The sequence below is a fragment of the Rhincodon typus genome, chromosome 23 (assembly GCF_021869965.1).
Source record: "Rhincodon typus isolate 14 chromosome 23, sRhiTyp1.1, whole genome shotgun sequence".
Taxonomy (NCBI): Eukaryota; Metazoa; Chordata; class Chondrichthyes; order Orectolobiformes; family Rhincodontidae; genus Rhincodon; species Rhincodon typus.
The window spans coordinates 5,945,806-5,964,577 of record NC_063354.1 but is presented as its reverse complement, the minus strand read 5'-3'; the positions used below and the strand labels follow the sequence as shown (position 1 = coordinate 5,964,577).

The 18,772-nt window shown below is 40.1% G+C and overlaps 1 protein-coding gene across 1 annotated transcript in view; it reads right to left on the bottom strand.

Moving 5' to 3' along the window:
* LOC109929767 (phosphatidylinositol transfer protein cytoplasmic 1a) overlaps positions 1–18,772 on the bottom strand; it is a 224,401-nt gene that overhangs the window by 156,669 nt on the left and 48,960 nt on the right. The gene's annotated exons all lie outside the window — the stretch shown is intronic.

Sequence of the window (18,772 nt, the reverse complement as noted above, 5' to 3'; positions counted from 1 at the left end):
CAAAGGGTAACAATCTACCGTATAAAACATTTAAGTTCTCAAAATCAGATGTTTCCACTTCTAAAAGACTCTTTTTGAGACTTTCGGAGAGTTTACTTTTTGATTTTTGGGGGCAACTTTTGAGTTTCAGCAGTTCCTTTTTTAATTTCACTGAATCCTTCATTGATGATCATGTAGTAACACTACCTTCTGTATTTGTGATGACATATGGGGGATCTGGACTCACACAAAGGCAGAATTAGAAGAATTTATCAATATCTTTAATACTCATAATTGCTCCCCTAAACTGAAACCCACAACACAGAAAAAAAAAAGCATTTATTTCGTTGACACAATTTCTGAGTACAGCAAACATTTTAGTAACCAGCACCTATGGGACCGGGAGTGTACCAGTTGATCGAATATTTTGGTTGATCAAGAGGTCCACATAATCAATGTAAGCGCACACACTATGTAATAGAAATATAATGCAGGGGATGTACACATCATTGCTATACTTTATTTACAACATAAATCACTGAAATACTAATGCAAATTTGCCTTAAATAAAACTTACCAGCAGAGAGCTTTCTCATTGCAGCCTCAATTGACTACTTGGATATCGCGGAGATTGCGATAATACAGTAAACTTCCAGTACTTGAGGTAAATAATTTTTTACCAGTTTATTGAAACTGCCAGTTCATAAGGTGTCACTTAAAATAAAGTTTGCTGTATTTAAAATTGGCACAAGATAGCTGGCATTTGCTGGGGCAATATTTTTGTTAAAAAATAAACTTATATATAGTTCTATACACAAAAAGCCAATACCTTAAATTCATCTTCTGCAGACTGATGAGATCCCAGCTGAACAGTTGCATGTTTATTTTTAACACAGTCAATATAACAAGTAATTCACAGGATAAGAAACGCTTTGAGGTATGACAACATATAAATATATCTATGAAAAATACTTTGTCCCAAAGAACAGCTCCTGAACTGCTGCAGACTCATGCTAGAGATTCCACATATATTTGCAAGGAATTAATTACCTCAATTTTCCTGGTTCTCAATGAGTTGAGTATTCCTTTACTGTAAAGTTTAAAACTGCTCTCTCTCCTTTGGTGACCTTCTCTCCCCTTTGCAGATCTGATTTGCTTTTATGGACTCTCCCCCGATGCAGATCCCTCACTCTCCCTGCAAAGATTCCACTCCCCTTTGCAGACCCCCCCCACTCTCAACCGTCCTTTGCACCCAGCCTCCAGTCCATCAGCCTCACGTTTGAGACCCAGAACATGGCAGCATCCCTCCCCATCTCTGACCCAACCAGCTTTGCTTCCCATACCCTGTGACTCTATTACCTCCAGACTTAAAAGGATCTGCTACTTTCAGCTTTGCCATCTGCTAACACACCCAAAGTAAACCTATCAACAGTAGATGCAAGAGAGAATCAGTCTGTTTGTGGAAGATTCTGATTCTGTCTCTTGTACTTACACAGGAAACTTTTGGCTAAATGGGTTAAAGACATTGCCAGGGATGTATAGGTCGGATGGCGGAGTTCAGACCACAGTAAGATCCACCATGGCTCAAAAGGGTCCAAATGACCTACTGTGCTCCCAATTTGAATATTCTGATGATTGAATTTTCATGGGCATTTTAGTGGCTTCCAGTGATGAATTTGCCTGCCATTTCCATCTATTTTGAGCATTGATTTATACTTTAATAATTAGAAGTGGTATGATTTAAACTTGAGTCAGCAGACAAACAGTGATCAAACATCCCACATTAAAAGGCAAATGCGGTGAAAACAGATTCCACAATTTTCTCAGCAATCCTCAGAGACGTTACAGACACTATGGCTCATCATATTTCATTCAGACTTTGGCTCTTTTATAACGGATACCAATTCTTCACTTTCAAAGATCTGGCCTCCCTCAAAACACAAAGAAAAGGAATTCATGGAATGTCTACAAGATGCTTTTTTTTCGTGCAGCTTGTGGTAGAGCCCAGTAGGAAACAGCTGAGTCTGGATTTGGTGATGTGTAATGAGGCAGACTTGATTAGGGAGTTTAATGTGAAGGAACCCCCCCGGGGGAAGTGGCCATAACAGGATAAAATTCATCCTGCAGTTTGAGACTGGAATCAGATGTAATGGTATGACTATTAAGTAAAAGTAACAACAAAGATACAAGAAAGAAGCTGGCCAAAGTTAATTCGAAAGTGACGCTAGCAGGGAAAACAATGAAATAGCAATGGCAGGGGTTTCTGGGGGTAATTTGGGAGGCACTGTAGAATTTTATCCCAAGGAAGAAGAAACATACTAAGGAGAGAATGAGACAGCCATGGCTGACAAGGGAAGTCAGGGACAGCAAAAAAGTAAAAGAAAAAGCATACAATGTGGTGAAGACTAGTGGGAAGCCAGAGGATTGGGAAGCCTTTAAAAATTAGCAGAGGAGAACTAAAAAAAGCCATAAGTGGGGGTGGTGGGTGGGGGGTGGAGATGTAAATTGAGAGTAAGCTACCTAGTAATATAAAAAGAGATTGTGCAGTCATTGTAACAAGGTCAGTCAGGTCGACCTCATAGAATTTGAGTTCGCTGATTGGGGCTGTTAACCGAGTTGACAGACATAATCAGGAGAGTCAGAGGTTCTGTTCACTCTAAGATCTAGCTTTGAGGAAAGTGGGTAAGTGTCAAGGACTATCCACATGTAAATAAAGAGTGACTAGGTGAGGGGATACCGGCCACTGTGGAGTTATTTCAGAGACGATGAGAGTAAAACACGGTCCTGAAGAAATTCACTCGCAATAGTCATCTTTGAGTTGGGGTAAGCATTCCTGGCATCATGCCATTATTTGGAAAGCTTGACTCGTTTGATTTTGCCATCAAAGACTGGGCCCAGTATGTGGAAAGAATATTTTTTTTTTCCGGGCAAATGACATTGGAGCAGATGAAAAGCAACGTGCAATTTGCTTGAAAACTTGTGGACTGCAGTTTTTCGGTTATTAGGAGCCTAACTTTCACTGAGGCACCAAATACTAAAACCTTTCAAGAGTTGACCGATTTTGTTAAGGAATATTAAGACCCCAAGTCTCCTCTAATTCCGAGACGTTATCGGTTTTATTTGGCAGTTTGAGAACCACAGAAATCCGTATTGGGATTTTTGACTAGATTAAGATAACTGGCAGAAGCATGTGACTTTGGTTTAACTCATAATGAGATACTGAGTGACTGTTTGGTATGTGGGATTAATGATGTAACCATGCAAAAGCACCTACTAGTTGAAGCCCAACTGGACTTCAATCAGGTAGTACAACTGACTTTACCATTGGAAAATGCAACAAGTGGACCATATGGAAATGGACATGCTCACAAGTCTGGCTGAGCTCGGGGAACACCAATTGAGTGAAAGCAATTACACAGCCACACTCAGGACATTTCCTGAACAGAGGGACTCTAATGTCAACCCACAGCAAAACCCCAAAACAAAACCAAGCCTCAGTCAAATGGTTAAGATTTTCTTTGGGATCCAGGCTGGCAAGCCATTGTAGTTGCTGCCGGTATGTGGACTCGTGACAGCAAAAGAGTCCCATGGAGATCTAAATACAGCAAGAGAACTCGTAGGTATCAAGGAGAGTGCATACTCTGGAAAGTCAACATATCTCTGGTTTGGAACAGTTAAACTGCTTAACAACATCCAAATCAGAACCAAAATAAACATCTGGTTAAATAATTCTAATGAAGGTCAATACCAGCATGGCCGTTTCAGTGATTGATGAACCAGTCTTTAACAAAATTTGCTGTGGACTCCAACAGTTAAGTTTGCACATGACCTCGGTTAGACTGAGAATCTATAATAGGGAACCTTTACAAATTAAAGGTATAACTTCGGATCCGCTCTCTTGTGAGAAGCAGCTGGTTCAGTTACCAGTGATTATAGTAAAAGACTTGGCCCTAAGCTTGATGGGGTAAAATTAGTTGAGAAAGATTCAACTAGATTGGTTCAACACTTTTCGCTTAGAAAATGGCTGCCTAAGTGAAATCCAAATTAAATACCCAGAGGTGTTGGTCACAGATAACAGGCCATCATTTACCAACAAGGAATTTGAGCATTTCCTGAAGTCAAATGGTATTCAACATATAAGGACAGCTCCACTATATCCATCATCCAACAGTCTGGCAGAAAGGACAGTCCAACTTTAAAGGCAGGCTTAAAGAAACAGCCTAAAGCTTCACTGGAAACCAAACTGCCCTCGTTCCTATTTGATTCCAGGACCACCCCGATATAACTATAAGGATAGCTCAGTAGAGTTGCTAATGGGAAGAAGACTCTGCACCAGGTTAAATCTGATCTTCCTTGACCTAGTGGGCAGGGTGAAACAGTATCAACAGCATGGACACAAGACTCTGCTAAGCAAAACAGACAGTTTACTTCAGGGGATGAAGTTTGGTGCAGGAACTGATGGAAATGGCCCTGCACCGGTAACAAGCATGTTCAACGCGAATTCAGGTCCAGTGACATAGAAAGTTTGGGTGGGAGTGACTGTCCTAAACAAGCACGTGTACCAAAAGAAAGCTATAAACTCAAACAGTACGGGCACAAAACATGCCCAGCTCCTTTCCCGCTGGGCTGGAGCTTGTGGGTTCTCCTCCTTTGTCAAGCATTGAAGAGACCTTGGAATCTAAGATGGGCACAGGTGGCTTTGATGCCTTTGAAGTCTGAAGAGGAGAATGAATTTCTTCCGAGACAGTCCAGGCTACTGTGCGTGACAGAGGCAGAGTTGGAGGAACCTGACCCAGTGCTAAAACACTCCAGGAGGAGCTACAAAAAAAACTGGCCTACGTCCTGGGACTCAGAGGGGGAGGGATATAATGACTGTAATGAGGTCAGCCAGGTGGTTTCCATAGAATAAGACTTCCCTTATTGGGGCTGTTAATCTGGTACAATCAGGGAGCGCTGGCTGACAGGTAAGAACAGGAGTATCAGACATCCTGTTCATTCTGAGAGCTCGCTCTGAGGGAGTTGGATCAGTGTCGAGGACTCTTCATGTGTAAATAAAGGGATGTGACTTTTGTTCAAATATCTACATCCAGTCAGCTTTTGCAAGATCATCTCTCAGCTCTGGAAAATTTGCCTTCACCCAGTACTTGGTAAAGATGGATGCAAAATATTCATTTAGTAAGTCAGTCATGTCCTGTGTTTCTGTCTAACTCCCATTTTTCATCAGCACTCGTTCTTTCAAGTCTACAGAAGAAGGGGATTCCCTTTTATGTCAGCTGCCTGTTCTTTTTCATTTGTTTTTCTCACTCGTGTTTTCACTATCTCTCTGAGACTGTGGTTCTCAACCTTGATGACAAGTACACTTTTTAAAATCATTATTATTTTACCTATTTTGTTGTCCAGGGCACTCTGAATTTGTTTTTCCTGTCTTCCTTTTCCTTTTGAGAGAATGTGCTTTGACTATGCTTTAACCATGTCTTCTTTGAAGATAAGAGTATTTATTGTTTGGCAATAGTTTCACCTGCCAGTCTCTGACTCCAGTTTATTTGACCCAGATCTATTCTTACCCCATTGAAGTTGGCTTTCTCACAATTAATTATTCTTACCCTGGCATGTTCATTGCATCTTGTAGACTACAGAGCAATGTAATTACATCTTTTTTGTTCCTTAGCACCAGCTGAATTGATCCTTGCTTTGTCTGGGTCATCCTCTTTCTCGAGCACTGCAAAGGTCTTCTTAATCAACGCTGTCACCGTATCCCTTTGTTGTCCTTTTCTGTCTTCCGTGTATGTAGGATTATTTAACATCCAGTCCTGCCTTCCCTTGAGCTACAATGTATTTTCACTCAGCAATCTGTGTCTACGACTCACCAGTCTTGTTTACCACACTCTGTGCATTCACATGTATGGACAGAGATTCTAACTTACAGATTTTATCATTTTTCCCCTTGCTTTAATCCTACCTATTAAGTTAAAACATTAATTCCAGTGCTATCGATCTCTCAGTATTTTGTACATCTTGGCAGTTGTCCCTTGATAAATGATTTCCATGTCTGCATTGAGTTACTTTAAGACCTAGCAGCTGCAACATGCCTCACATGGAAATCAGCACTAACTCTGTTCAGATACAAATCAGCAAGTGTGTACAGTTCCTAACTCCCCCAAAGCTGTTCCAAAATCTCAAGAATTGTGTAGGAAAAAAGGATGTGATCCATCTGCTATTGGTTCTAACGTGGACCACAACTCTAGGTTGTTTTTCCTCCTTCCTCAGGGTGCCCCGCAACCGCTCAGTGACATCTTCGACCCTGGCAGCAGGGAGGCAACACACCATTCCGGATTCACTTCTGTGGCAGCAGAAACATCAATCTTTCCCCCCAGCTCTTGAATCACCCATCACTATGGATTGCTCGTCTCCCTTGTACCACCAACACATGGAGCTGTACTGCTCATGGCGCCATGATTATATCGATGTATCTCTGGCTACACTTCGGGGATTCTTATACTACCCATCTATTCCTTTTTGATTATCTAGTATTGACCCATTCCTTCTCTCCCTGCATAATCTTAAACTGCAGAGTGACCACATCTATAACCTTACTAACCATGTAGTTCTCAGCCTTATGGAGACACCACAGTGGTGCCAGCTGATACTCAAGTTTTGAAACTCAGAGCTTGATCTGCTGCAACTGACAACACGTCCTACGCAAATGGTTATCCAGAACACGGAAAATGTCATAGAGTTCCTTCACACAGGACACATATTTTGAGGTAGAAGCAGCCCTCCAGTTTTCTTAATTTACTAGTTAGCCTTCCTATTGCTGAGAAATCTTACCAATGTTATAATGCCTGATCAACAGTTTCACTGCTTACCAATTATTAATAAAAGATTACTAATACTGATGTTTAATATTACTAATGATTAAAATTACTAATATTTAACATATCTCAGTATTTTCAGGAAAGCTAGCAGCTACTCATTTGTTCCTCATTTTCAATACTTCATAATTTTACCATTTTAATCTGTCTGTTGCAAAGAATCAGTTCTTAAACAGCAATACGCATCAGCCAATCAACTTAGAATGTTCTTGAGATGACACACTTCAAATTCTGCTGTGAACACAGCATGGAGTATCCACAAGCAATTTTTTGTTCTTTCTGGCATGGAGTTTTTAGCCTCGAAGTCCAATACCTTTCATCTATTTTTCTTCCACTAGCCAAAAGTCCCTCAACTTCTTTCATACTTTTAGTGTTTTAATTTGTTCCTCATGATTTTACACCATTCTCTAATTGTGTTTCACACCACTCACATTTAGAGTGTTTTACATAAACAGTGATTTGATAGCACAGAACATGAATATTGTTGAATAAAGAAACATGTTGCCAAAATTTTTCATCTTGCATGTATCGCGATAAATGCAAGAATGGCAAATCTAAAGCCATTACAAGGTGCGGACCTAGATGAACACAGCAGGCCAGGCAGCATCAGAGGAGCTGGAAAGCTGACGTCTCGGCTCTGGACCCTTCTTCAGAAATGGGGGAGGGGAAGGGGGCTCTGAAATAAATAGACAGAGGGGGAGGCGGTGATTGAAGGTAGATAGTGGACCAGATAGGTGGAGAGAAGACGGACAGGTCAAGGAGGTGGGGATGAAGCTAGTAAAGGTGAGTGTAGGTAGGGAGTTGGGATGGGGGTTGGTCAGTGAGGAGGGAGGGGGTAGGTGGGAGGGAAGATGTACAGGTCAAGGAGGTGGGGATGAGGCTAGTAGAGGTGAGTGCAGGTAGGAATTGGGGGTGGGGGTTGGTCAGTGAGGTGGGAGGGGCGGATAGGTGGGAGAAAAGATGGACAGGTCAAGAAGGCGGGGATGAGGGGGGTGCTGGTCTTGGGATGAGATCAGGGGTGCCAAGATTTTGAAGCTTGTAAAGTCCACATTGAGACCGTTGGGTTGTAGGATTCCCAGGCAGAATATGAGGTGCTGTTCCTCCAGTTTTTGGGTGGCATCGTTGTGACACTGGAGGAGGCCCAGCATGGACATGTCGTCCAAGGAGTGGGAGGGGGAGTTGAAATGGTTCGCGACTGGGAGGTGTTGTCGTTTGTCAAGAACTGAGCGTCGGTGCTCCACAAAGTGGTCTCCAAGCCTCTGCTTGGTTTCCCCGATGTAGAGAAGGCCACATCGGGAACAGTGAATACAATATACCACATTAGCGGATGTCCAGGTAAACATCTGTTTAATGTGGAAGGTCTTCTTGGGGCCTGGGATGGAGGTGAGGGGGAGGTGTAGCACCTCCTGCGGTTGCAGGGAAAGGTGGCGGGGGTGGTGGGGCCAGTGGGGAGTGTGGAGCAGATGAGGGTGTTGCAGAGAGAGCGGTCCCTCTGGAAGGCAGATAAGGATGGGGAGGGAAATATATCCTTGGTAGTGGGGTCAGATTGCAGGTGGCGGAAGTGGCGGAGAATGATGCATTGAATCCGGAGGTTGAGGGGGTGATACGTGAGGACAGGGGGGAATTCTGTCTTTGTTGTTATTGCAGCGAGGGGGTGTGAGGGCTGAAGTGTGGGAAATGCAAGAGATACGGTCGAGGGCGTTTTCGACCACTGTGGGGGGGAAATTATTCCTTTTGCATATCATAGCATGTTGCTTTTAGCAAGCATAAATAAGCCACGCGACAAGCTCATTGATCATCTGAAATTGCTTGTTAGTGAAGCTATTAGGATTGTTCACCAAGTGTTTCCCAAACATTTAGAATGCGGCAATCATTTGAAATTAGACATTCTTGTGTTTGTCCTGATGAGTGCAAATGAAAAGCTTCAGCAACATTTTTTTTCATCAAAATTCAGGCTTTTATATTTTATAACAGCTGTGCACTTTAAAGTTGGGACCGTTCTCTCAGCTTCCAAACTGGCTGTAACTTATCAGAAAAATTGTACTCTGTTGTCCAGTCACCACAAAAAAGTCTAAACAATATCAAAAATCAAAGCTATTTTTCTTGCTACATAAATTTTTGCATTTTTAGAAATTACTAAGCAACAATTTAATTCAGCAATTAAAAGCTTAGGGATCAACAGTAGTTCTCTCAGACTTCAGCATTTGTCAGAGAAGTTTTATCTCAGTACAGTTGATTTTAGTTTCTGTTACCATGGCAAAACAATGCTTCCAGCGATCTTGAAAGAAGGTTCTGTAAGTCAGTTAGTTAATACAGTATTTTAAGTTGATGGTCGGATTTTTTGATATAAAGCCTTAAAACAGAGTGACAATATTTTGAAGAAAATGCATGTCCCCATGTCAGTTTTTGCAGTAGTATCTTCAAAGGGTCATCAAAAGTATGTTCAGATGTTAAATTTTACATTTACAGGTATCCCAGATTTTAAACAGGATAGATGGTCCCCAAAGAGTACATAAATTCAATCTAATTGAAATAAAACACTGTCATGCCAATTACACAGGGATGTCTTAAAGCTTACATTAAATAAGAACAGAAAACAAAATTTTAGAAAAATGAGAAATACTTTCTCACACCGTAAATTCCCAAGGTCTACTAAGTTGCATTGTGTGGTTATGTTCAAAAGATTGGATCTTTTGCCTTCTTTCTTTGGATAAATGTCTTAGCTGTGCTGAGACAAACCGTCTTGGGATGTTTTTTGTATTTTAATGTAATTTATGAATATAAATAGTTTCTGCTGTTGGTTCTGGTGTTGTTGCTGCCCACCAGTTCTCTAAACATGCTGGTTCGTTGGCTCTTTCAAATGTCTCATTTATAGGAGCATATGACCCACTAGATTGTCAGAGATAAACTCTATTTTCACTACTTTAGCATAGAACACATAGCATTAGTTTGCTGGACAGTTAGATATTCAAAAGGACGATTCAAAAAGTCCTCTGATTTATCAAGCTATTTTCCACTTAGCACAAAGTAATTCCATACTTGCTAAGTCAGGATATAAATACTTCTATAATAATGGAACAAATAAAATCAATCTGAATATGATGATAATATTCTTAAATGCATCAACTTTTAATTTACTAAGTATAAACAGTAAAATTGAATGGTGTGGAACACACAGTACTTGATCCTTGCATATGAAGGTGTCAATGGTGGCAACTTAACAACAAAAAGAACATCTGAAGGAATAATGTAAAATAAATTCAGTGGACAAGTTGAGATAGGTCACTTTCATGTTTGATCACTTGACAGAAGCTAACCTTTTTTGTTTCATCTTTTTGTAAAGGTTAAGATGAATGCTGATAATGGAAATGAATACTTTTCAAATTCTACCATCTTTAAAATTATTGAAACTGCGATCAAATTATGGGCACAGATCAGCACCTTTCTGTTCATATCTCTTGGATAAAACTTCACTCCAAAATGTACCATGAAAATTTGCATCTTTCAGAAAAAGGAATACTTTGTAGTTGTCTTGCTTTTTCCAATCCTTGTCATAAACATTCAACATTGTTCTGGGTCCAACAAGGAACATTTTGTAAGTTAGGTTATTTGTAAATAATTACTATAAATTTCTAAATTATTAATATGAACACTGATGTGCTTTGGCATCACTTTTACTGTAATTTACAGTTTATTGTATTTTTTAACATTACATTAAACATTATAATGCTGTTATCTAGATTATGAATGTTTAATTTTCTGACATGAATAAGTTACATAGGATCAATACCCTTTTATATCCTTTGCATTCAATATGTTGTTTTTCTGATTGTCATTGCTGAGAAAACTTGAATCAACTATTTTATTTAACATGTTAGTATTCTTCTCAAAATAACATATCAAGGTATAGAATGAAAAAGTTCAATGAACCAATAGATCATGAATATTTGATACTATTGTGGCCCTTTGTCAACTTACGTTCTCTCCCACAAAGGCAAATAGATGCAGGAAATCTCTTTGTGAAAATAAAAGCTGAAGATTTATTTCTAACCTGCAAAATACTTCAAGTTACCAGGATAAAAATTCAGCTCCATAAGTTCTAGATCATGGTGTAACAGATGTTGTTTGGTGTGTGGAATCTGTATCCTCCCTTTGTGCTGAGTTTGGTGACACAGTGTATCCTAATGAGCAGAAGAATGGTGGATAAAGACCCCGCATATTCTGGTCTCCAGCCCAAGTAGGTCTATTGTTGAAAGGCCAGTGGATAGCCCTCCTACCCATTCCACCACCAATTAAGGCCCAAGGTGGAGTAATACTGGTTGCACCCTCTGGGAAGAAAAGTCAGTTCTGATTTGACTGACTCTACGTAAGGCAGATCCACAGCCTTAACATACTTCAGACAGCCATCATGATCTTAGGGTCAGACTTCACTGCTTAGTGGGAAGATAAATGTTGAGAGCTTCTGTTTAACGTAATTGCTCTAGCAGTTCTCATATGCTGCTAGGATTGCAAACAGTCCCTGAGATGAAGAAAACATGGCTCCCAGATTCAGCCATGTTCAAGATTTTGGACAGGGTTGGAACAGAGAGCCCGGGAGAAGGTGGTGTTGAAGGTCAGGTGGAAAGCTACAGAAAGCAGATAGGATTGTAGTATGGAGGCTCTTGATATGGACAAGGCACCCCTACCCACTTGTCCATCTTGTGCCAGCCAGCATACTATGGGGTGAAATACTAAATAAAAACAGAAAGAACTGTGGATGCTATAAATCAGGAACAAAAACAAAGTTGCTGGAAAAACTCAGCAGGTTTGGCAGCATCTGTGAAGGAAAGAAAGAGAGTTAATGTTTCAGGTCCGGTGACCCTTCCTCAGAACTGCTCCCGAAACGTTAACTCTGTTTTTTCTTTCACAGATGCTACCAGACCTGCTGAGCTTTTCCAGAAACTTTGTGTGTATATTCTGGGGTGGAAGTGGATTAGGGCTTTTAGCATGCAATTATTTGTCATTTGAGATCCTCAATTACCTGACAGCGAGTGATCTAATGGGTGCCTCACCTACCCTTTATCCCACTGTATTATGGGGATTGGGTCAGGGTGAACAGGAATGTGGTGGGCTAGCCACTTGCCATATTTTATGTGCTCCTTCTGTGCCAAAGGTATGCCTGGAGAATGCTTGCAGGAGACGAATGCCTAAAATTCAGGCAAGGAACCGCACAAAACTCTGAAGGTGCCACCAACTCTTCTGCCCTGACCAGAGTGCGATTTGATGGGTAATGAACTAGACAGCAGCTAGCCCATACACCTTTACACCAGCTGAGCCCCACTAGTGGTCAATCAATGGTCACCTCCTTCTTGGCTGCAACAGGCTTTGTACAGAAAGGGGTGTCAAAGTGCTGACTGTGTGGGCCCCCTTTTCAAATCAAAGGTCCCCCTCCACCCCAAGCTATGCACTACTCTCCCCTCCTCCTGTGGTTTACACACCTCCCCCACTTCACTCACTACACACACACATAGAAAACCTCCAACTCTCTTCCCACAATATGGCAGCCTATCAGAATGGGGGAAAGTTTTAAGGTGACTGTTTCATCAATAAGGCTGGAATCCTTTAAAATCCTGCCTAAAACATAACTGATTGGACCACTTTATATTTAGAACTAACAGGGAGCATAAAAGTCTTCCTTACTTTTAATTTGAATACATTCAGTTCACCACTTCCAATAATTAATTTTATCATATTTTATGATTCAGATCCTGGTTCATCTTCTCTTATATAAATCACTGCAGAAATTATTATACAGGTTTTCACTTTACTATGTCTTTGTATAAATCATTACTTAAATCTTTTGTTGTGATGTCACTCCAAGTCTGAAGCAAATGTTTGCCTGGACAAGTCCCTAGTATTCAATGGTATATGATTTCATAAAATCATTTAGTGCACAAAATAGGCCTATATTACATAACTGCAGTTAAAACACATACTTGAATACTGCTTCTTAACACCTAAAGTCCTTTAATATTCTTTTGCAAGCAACTGATGTAATTTATTATTGTCCCATGTACTGACATACAATGAAAAGTATTGTTTTGTATGCTAACCAGACAAATCATACCTTACATAAGTACATCAGGCTAATAGAACAGAATGCAGAATATAGTGTTACAGCTACTGTCACATAATCCTTTCAAAATAGACTGTACACTCTACTTCTAAAATGATTTGTGATAGAACCCCTTATTCTAACCACTAATTCTAATTGATGGCAAGACTGAAGAGTTTGGGAACTTAATAGGACTGAAACAGACTGTGGTATCAATCTGTTTCATGAGTCCCAGAAATGCATGCTTTTGGAGATTCTTCTTTGTATGTTTGAATGCCTGCACATCCCCTCATTTTCCCTTCAAATGTGTGCTTTTGAAAGTTCTTGTGCGTAGGAGTGCATGTAAACCCATGTATCTCCTCATTCCCTTTACCCAGTGACACAGACTTCAGTCATAATAACTCCAAGTGCTGGAACTCATTTTGCAATTCCTTCTCCTCCACTGCAATTCAAAGCCTCTTCAAAAACTCTTCAATTGATAATGCTTTTTAAAATTTATTTTAAATCTTATTTTAATTTCTCTTCACTGCTCATCCCCTTTCCATAAAATACTTGCCATGACCACTGAACTTTACAGGGTGATTATGTTTTGAAATTTACTTTAATTCAAAGTAAAATAAAGAATTCTGGATAAACACCACAGCTTGGAGACGTGCTCATGTGATCCAGTTGCCAAGAAGACAGAAACTCAAAATGAGATCAACTGAAATGAGGTGGCGGTTTTAGCAGTTTTTCACAGTTTAACATAGAAAAATGTTATTATTTGAGATGCAGAAACAAACAGGCTGCTGTGAAACTGTTTGTGTTAACAACTAAGCAGGATGGTCTTGAAAGCTTGGTTTCTGTTCAAAAGAAACCATACAGGACAGTTAAGCGTCTTCAAGATTTAAGGGACAGTTGCCAAGGTGTGATGAGCAGCTGATAATCATATGTAGGAATTCAGGTCGAGTGTAACAATTGTAAAAGAACTTCATATGTTTCGACCTGGCATGGCATGGAGTGTTTATGGGCTGTGAGTAATTGTGGGACTGTCCAAGCAAGGCTAAATTTCATCCAGCAGTATTGCATTGTGTTAAATGATTCACAGAATTTTAGTTGTATTAGTTAATGCAAAATTTACTTTTTTCTTTGGTTAGATGAATTAGTTGCCTGTTAATTAAGTTTCGATCTTAACTATTTTTAATTTGTTTATTACTGTAAAAGTATTAAAAAGTTACATTCTGTCCACCAACTATTTCCATTGGTTGGAAATGCATCCCTTTTTAAAAGTTAGCAGTCTCTAACTTGTGAGCTCATAACAACTAAGATTGTTACTTTAAAAGGATTGTTAAGTCTGATCAGAAATTGCAAATATCCTGCTTTAATGCATGTGATCCAAAATATTCTTAAAATATCATGGACTTTATAGAATAAATACACCTGACTTGGATATTTTACAAAAGGGTACTTCACAAAACAAATGACAGCAGCAACAACGCTGTATTTGCAAGCAACAAGTAGCTTGGATGGAGATGCCAAGTCAACAACACCTGCAGAGAGAGGCCGTATTTTCCAGTTCGTGGGTGAAGATATTCAGATAGATCACTTGCCAGGAGTAACAGATTTTGTTCAAAAAATATTTTCATCCCTGACTTGGTGATAACAATCAGTGGATGCCACAGAATATTACGCACAAAATTGGAAATTTTATTTTGATTTTTTTCATGGACTGACACTGGAAAGGGCAGCATTTCTATTTATCCTGAACTGTCCTTGAAGGTGCTGGTCTGCTGCCTTTTTGAAAATTTTCCAGTCTATCTGTTGTAGTTAGACAGCAGTGATGTTAGAAATGGAGCTCCAGGTTTTTCTCCCAGTGACAGTGAAGGACACGCAGTATATGTCCAAGTCTGAATGGTGTGTGCCTTGGAAGGTGCTGATTTCCCATGTGCCTGCTGCCTTTGCCCTTCTAAATGGTAGAAATTGCATTTTTGGAAGGTGCAGCCAAAAACACAGACTGTTTCATCCTGGATGATGTCAGTTTTAAGTGTTATTGGAGCTGCACTCATCCAAGAAAATCAGAAGTATTTTATCATATTTCTTACTTGTAACTTGTAGTTGGTGGAAAAGTCAGTAACTCTCATTTCCCTAAGACACACTCCTGTATTTCAGCATTGATTTTAGTATCTAATCTCTGAAGTGGGGCTTGAACCAAAGACCTTTCAACTTGAAGATTAGAATACTGTCAACTAAGTCATGCATTGGTCCTTCTTCGCCATAATTGTTGTTTTTATTCTCATTCTCTGTACCCATTTAATGTCACTATTGTATTGCAGATAGGTCATAGAATTAAGGTTCCAATCATGACAGATTGCTCCAGACAGGATGCCATTGCTGGTTGCAACTCTAAAACTTGTTCTGCCCAAGTCTTTGTTACCTCCTATATTCCACTGGTGTAGTGTTCCGAAGAGGCAAACTGGAAGCCTGGCATGTGTTCCCCTGTCTCCAGAAAATATGCAGTAAGCACCAGTCATTGGCCTGATGTCTGTGTTTCTGCTGATCAGCAAGATAGCTGGTAGAATGTTCTTTTCATATCCTAAAACCTGCAAGAAAATGACATGGGCCTCCAAGAGGTAACAGCTTCATAGGACAAGGTATACAGGAAGCAATAATAGGATTTAAAAGAAAGGCATTGCAACAGAAGATGATCTTCTTGAAATATAAGAAGGTGAGTGGATTGGCAGGGTGTAAACTGAGACAATGATTCTATTTGTTGAAAATGCTAGAACTAGAGAAGAGAGTTTAAAAATAAGATGGCTCTCATTTGAGATAGAGATGAAGAGACGTTTTCATCTCTCAGAGGGCTGTTGGTCTGTGAAATTCTCTTCAGAAGACAGCAGTGGAGATAGGGTCATTCAATACTTTTAAGGCTGAGTTAGATAGATTCTTAATTGACAAGGGAATCAAATGGAATAGGAGGTTTACAGGAAATTGCAGTTGAGGCCACAATGACATCAGCATAATCTTATCAACAGACAGAGCAGGCCGGAGGGTTTGAATGACCTATTCCTACTCCTAATTTGTATGTATGTACATTCCACTTGTGTTTGGAGCTGGTACATTGGGTACTGTCTTTCCTTTCTCATATTGCCAAAAGAACTGAATCCTGCATTTTGGTGAAGGTAGATGCACTGACAGATTCTTGGTCACTTCATTGATTCGAGTTTGCTTTACCTTGAAATGAAAATTGTGGATCAAGAGATAATAAGGGCATGTAAGAAAGGTAGTACATTATCACCGATGATACTAATCTTCAATCAGATTCTGAAAATCAAATTGATAAACAAAGCCGCAAGGACGAATTCATAGAATGCATTGAGGATAGTTTTCTGAAACAATATGTTTTGGATCCAACCAGTGATCAGGCTAGTTTGGATTTAATAATGTGCAATGAAGAAAGTTGAATAAATAATCTCAAGAGTAAAATATCTTCTACGAAATAGTGATCATAAATGGGAGAATTTAGCATTCAGTTGGAGAGTGAGTTGGAAACAGCTGTGTTAATCTTTAACAAGGGTAATTAGAAAGGAATAAGGAATTGGTTGGAATGTACTGGAAAAGGACCTTAACAGAAAAAAAAATTGTTGATTGAAAGAGAGAATAAACTTTAAGGGTAAACCAGCAAGTAGTATCAAAACTGACAGTAAGAGTGTCTTTAAGTATATAAAAAGAAAATGAGAAGCCAAAGTAAACAGAGGCCTCTCATAAAATGAAGCTGGAGAAATAATAATGGTGAACCAGGAAATAGCAAAGAATCGGAATAAATGTTCTGCAGTATTCACGGCAGAAGACACTAACAGCATTTCCAAACAGAATAACTAACCAAGGAGCAAAAGGGAAGAGGAAATAAACATAACACCTCAAAAAAATTGTACTGGGGAAATTAATGGGACTAATAGGTCCCCCGAACCTGATAGATTGCAGCTTAGGATATTAAGGAATTAGCTGCAGAGATAGTGGAAGTAATCTTCCAATAAAACCTCAGACCCTGCAAAAAAATTAGAGGATTGGAAAGCTGCCAATGTAACACCCTTGTTTACAGAGGAAGGAAACCACAACAGGAAACTATGGACCTTTATAGCTTAACATCTGTCTTTGGGAAAATACTAAGAGTATACTATAAAGGATGTGATAGCAGAGCATTTAGAAATACACAATATATTCAAGCAGAGTCAACATGGCTTCGCAGAGGGGAAATCATGCCTGCCAAATTTATTAGAAATCACAATTAGAGAATGATTTCACTTGTGGAAAATGCTAGAATTATGGGACAAGTTTAAAAATAAAACGTCTCTCATTTAATATGGAGATGAAGAGATGTTTTTCTTTTCAGAATTATAGAATTTTATGAGGAGAGAAACAAGGAGGTGAAAGGGAACCAGTAAATGCAATATATTTAGATTTCAAAAATGCATCACATAAGGTACCATACAAAAGGCTACTTAACATCATAAGATTCCCTGGTGTTGGAGGTAGTATATTAGCATGGATAGAGGATTGGCTCAGAGAAGACAGAGTGTTGGGATAAGGAGAGCATTTACAGAATGGTAACCCCTAAATGGCAGAGCATCACAATGGAAATTCATGGATGATGGCAGTTTTCTTATTTATTTATGGGCTGGCTAGCCCGTTGATGCCCTTCAGAAGGTGGTGTGAGCTGCCTTCTTGAACTGCTGTAGGTAGAGCCACAATGCCATTTGGGAGGGAATTCCAGGCTTTTGAAGGAACAGTGATATATTTCCAAGTCAGAATGGTGAGGGGCTTGGAGGGAGATTTGCAGGTGGTGGTGTTCCATCGTATCTGCTGCCCTTGTCCTTCTAAAGGGAAATGGTCGTGGGCTTGGAAGGTGCTATCTAAGGATTTATGGTGAATTTCTGCTCTGCATCTTGCAGATAGTACACACTGCATTGATGGTAGAGGGAGTGGATGTTTGTGGATGTGGTGCTAATCAACTGGACAGGGTGGTGACACGCTTCTTGGATGCTGTTAGAACTGCATGCATCCAGATCAATGGGGAATAATCCATCAGAATCCTGACTTGTGCCTTGTAGATAGTGTACAGGCTTTGGGGAGTCAAAGGTAAGTTATTTGCCACAGTATTATGAGTTCTTACCTGCTCTTGTAGCCACTGTGTTTATGTAGTGAGTCCAGTTGAATGTCTGGTCAATAGTAATCCCCAGGATGTGAACGTGGGCCATTCAGTGATGGTAACACCACCGAATGTCAAGGGGTGGTGGTTAGTTTGTCTCTTATTGGTGATGGTCATAGCCTGGCATTTGTGTGGTGTGAATGTTACTTGCTACTTGTCAGCCCAAGGCTGGATATCGTCCAGATCTTGTTGCATGTGAACATGGACTACTTCAGTATGTGAGGAGTCACGAATGGTGATGAATATTGTGCAATCATCGGCGGACATCCCCACTTCTGACCTTATGATGGAGGCAAGGTCGTTGCTGAAGAGATTACCTGCAGAGATGTCCTGGAGCTGTGATGATTGACATCCAACAACCACAACCATTCTCCTATGTGCCAGGTATGAGTCCAAAGAGTGCAGAGTTTGCTCCCTGATACCCATTGGTTCCAGTGTTGCTAGGACTCCTTAATGCCACATTCAGTAAAATGTGGCCTTGATGGCAAGGCTGTTGTTCTCATCTCAACTCTGGAATTCAGCTCTTTTGTCCATGTTTGACCAAGGCTGTACTGAGGTCAGGAGCTGACTGGCCCTAGCAGAACCCAAACTGGGTGTCACTGAGCAGGTGCTGCTTAAAGCACTGTTATAGAGTCATAGTCA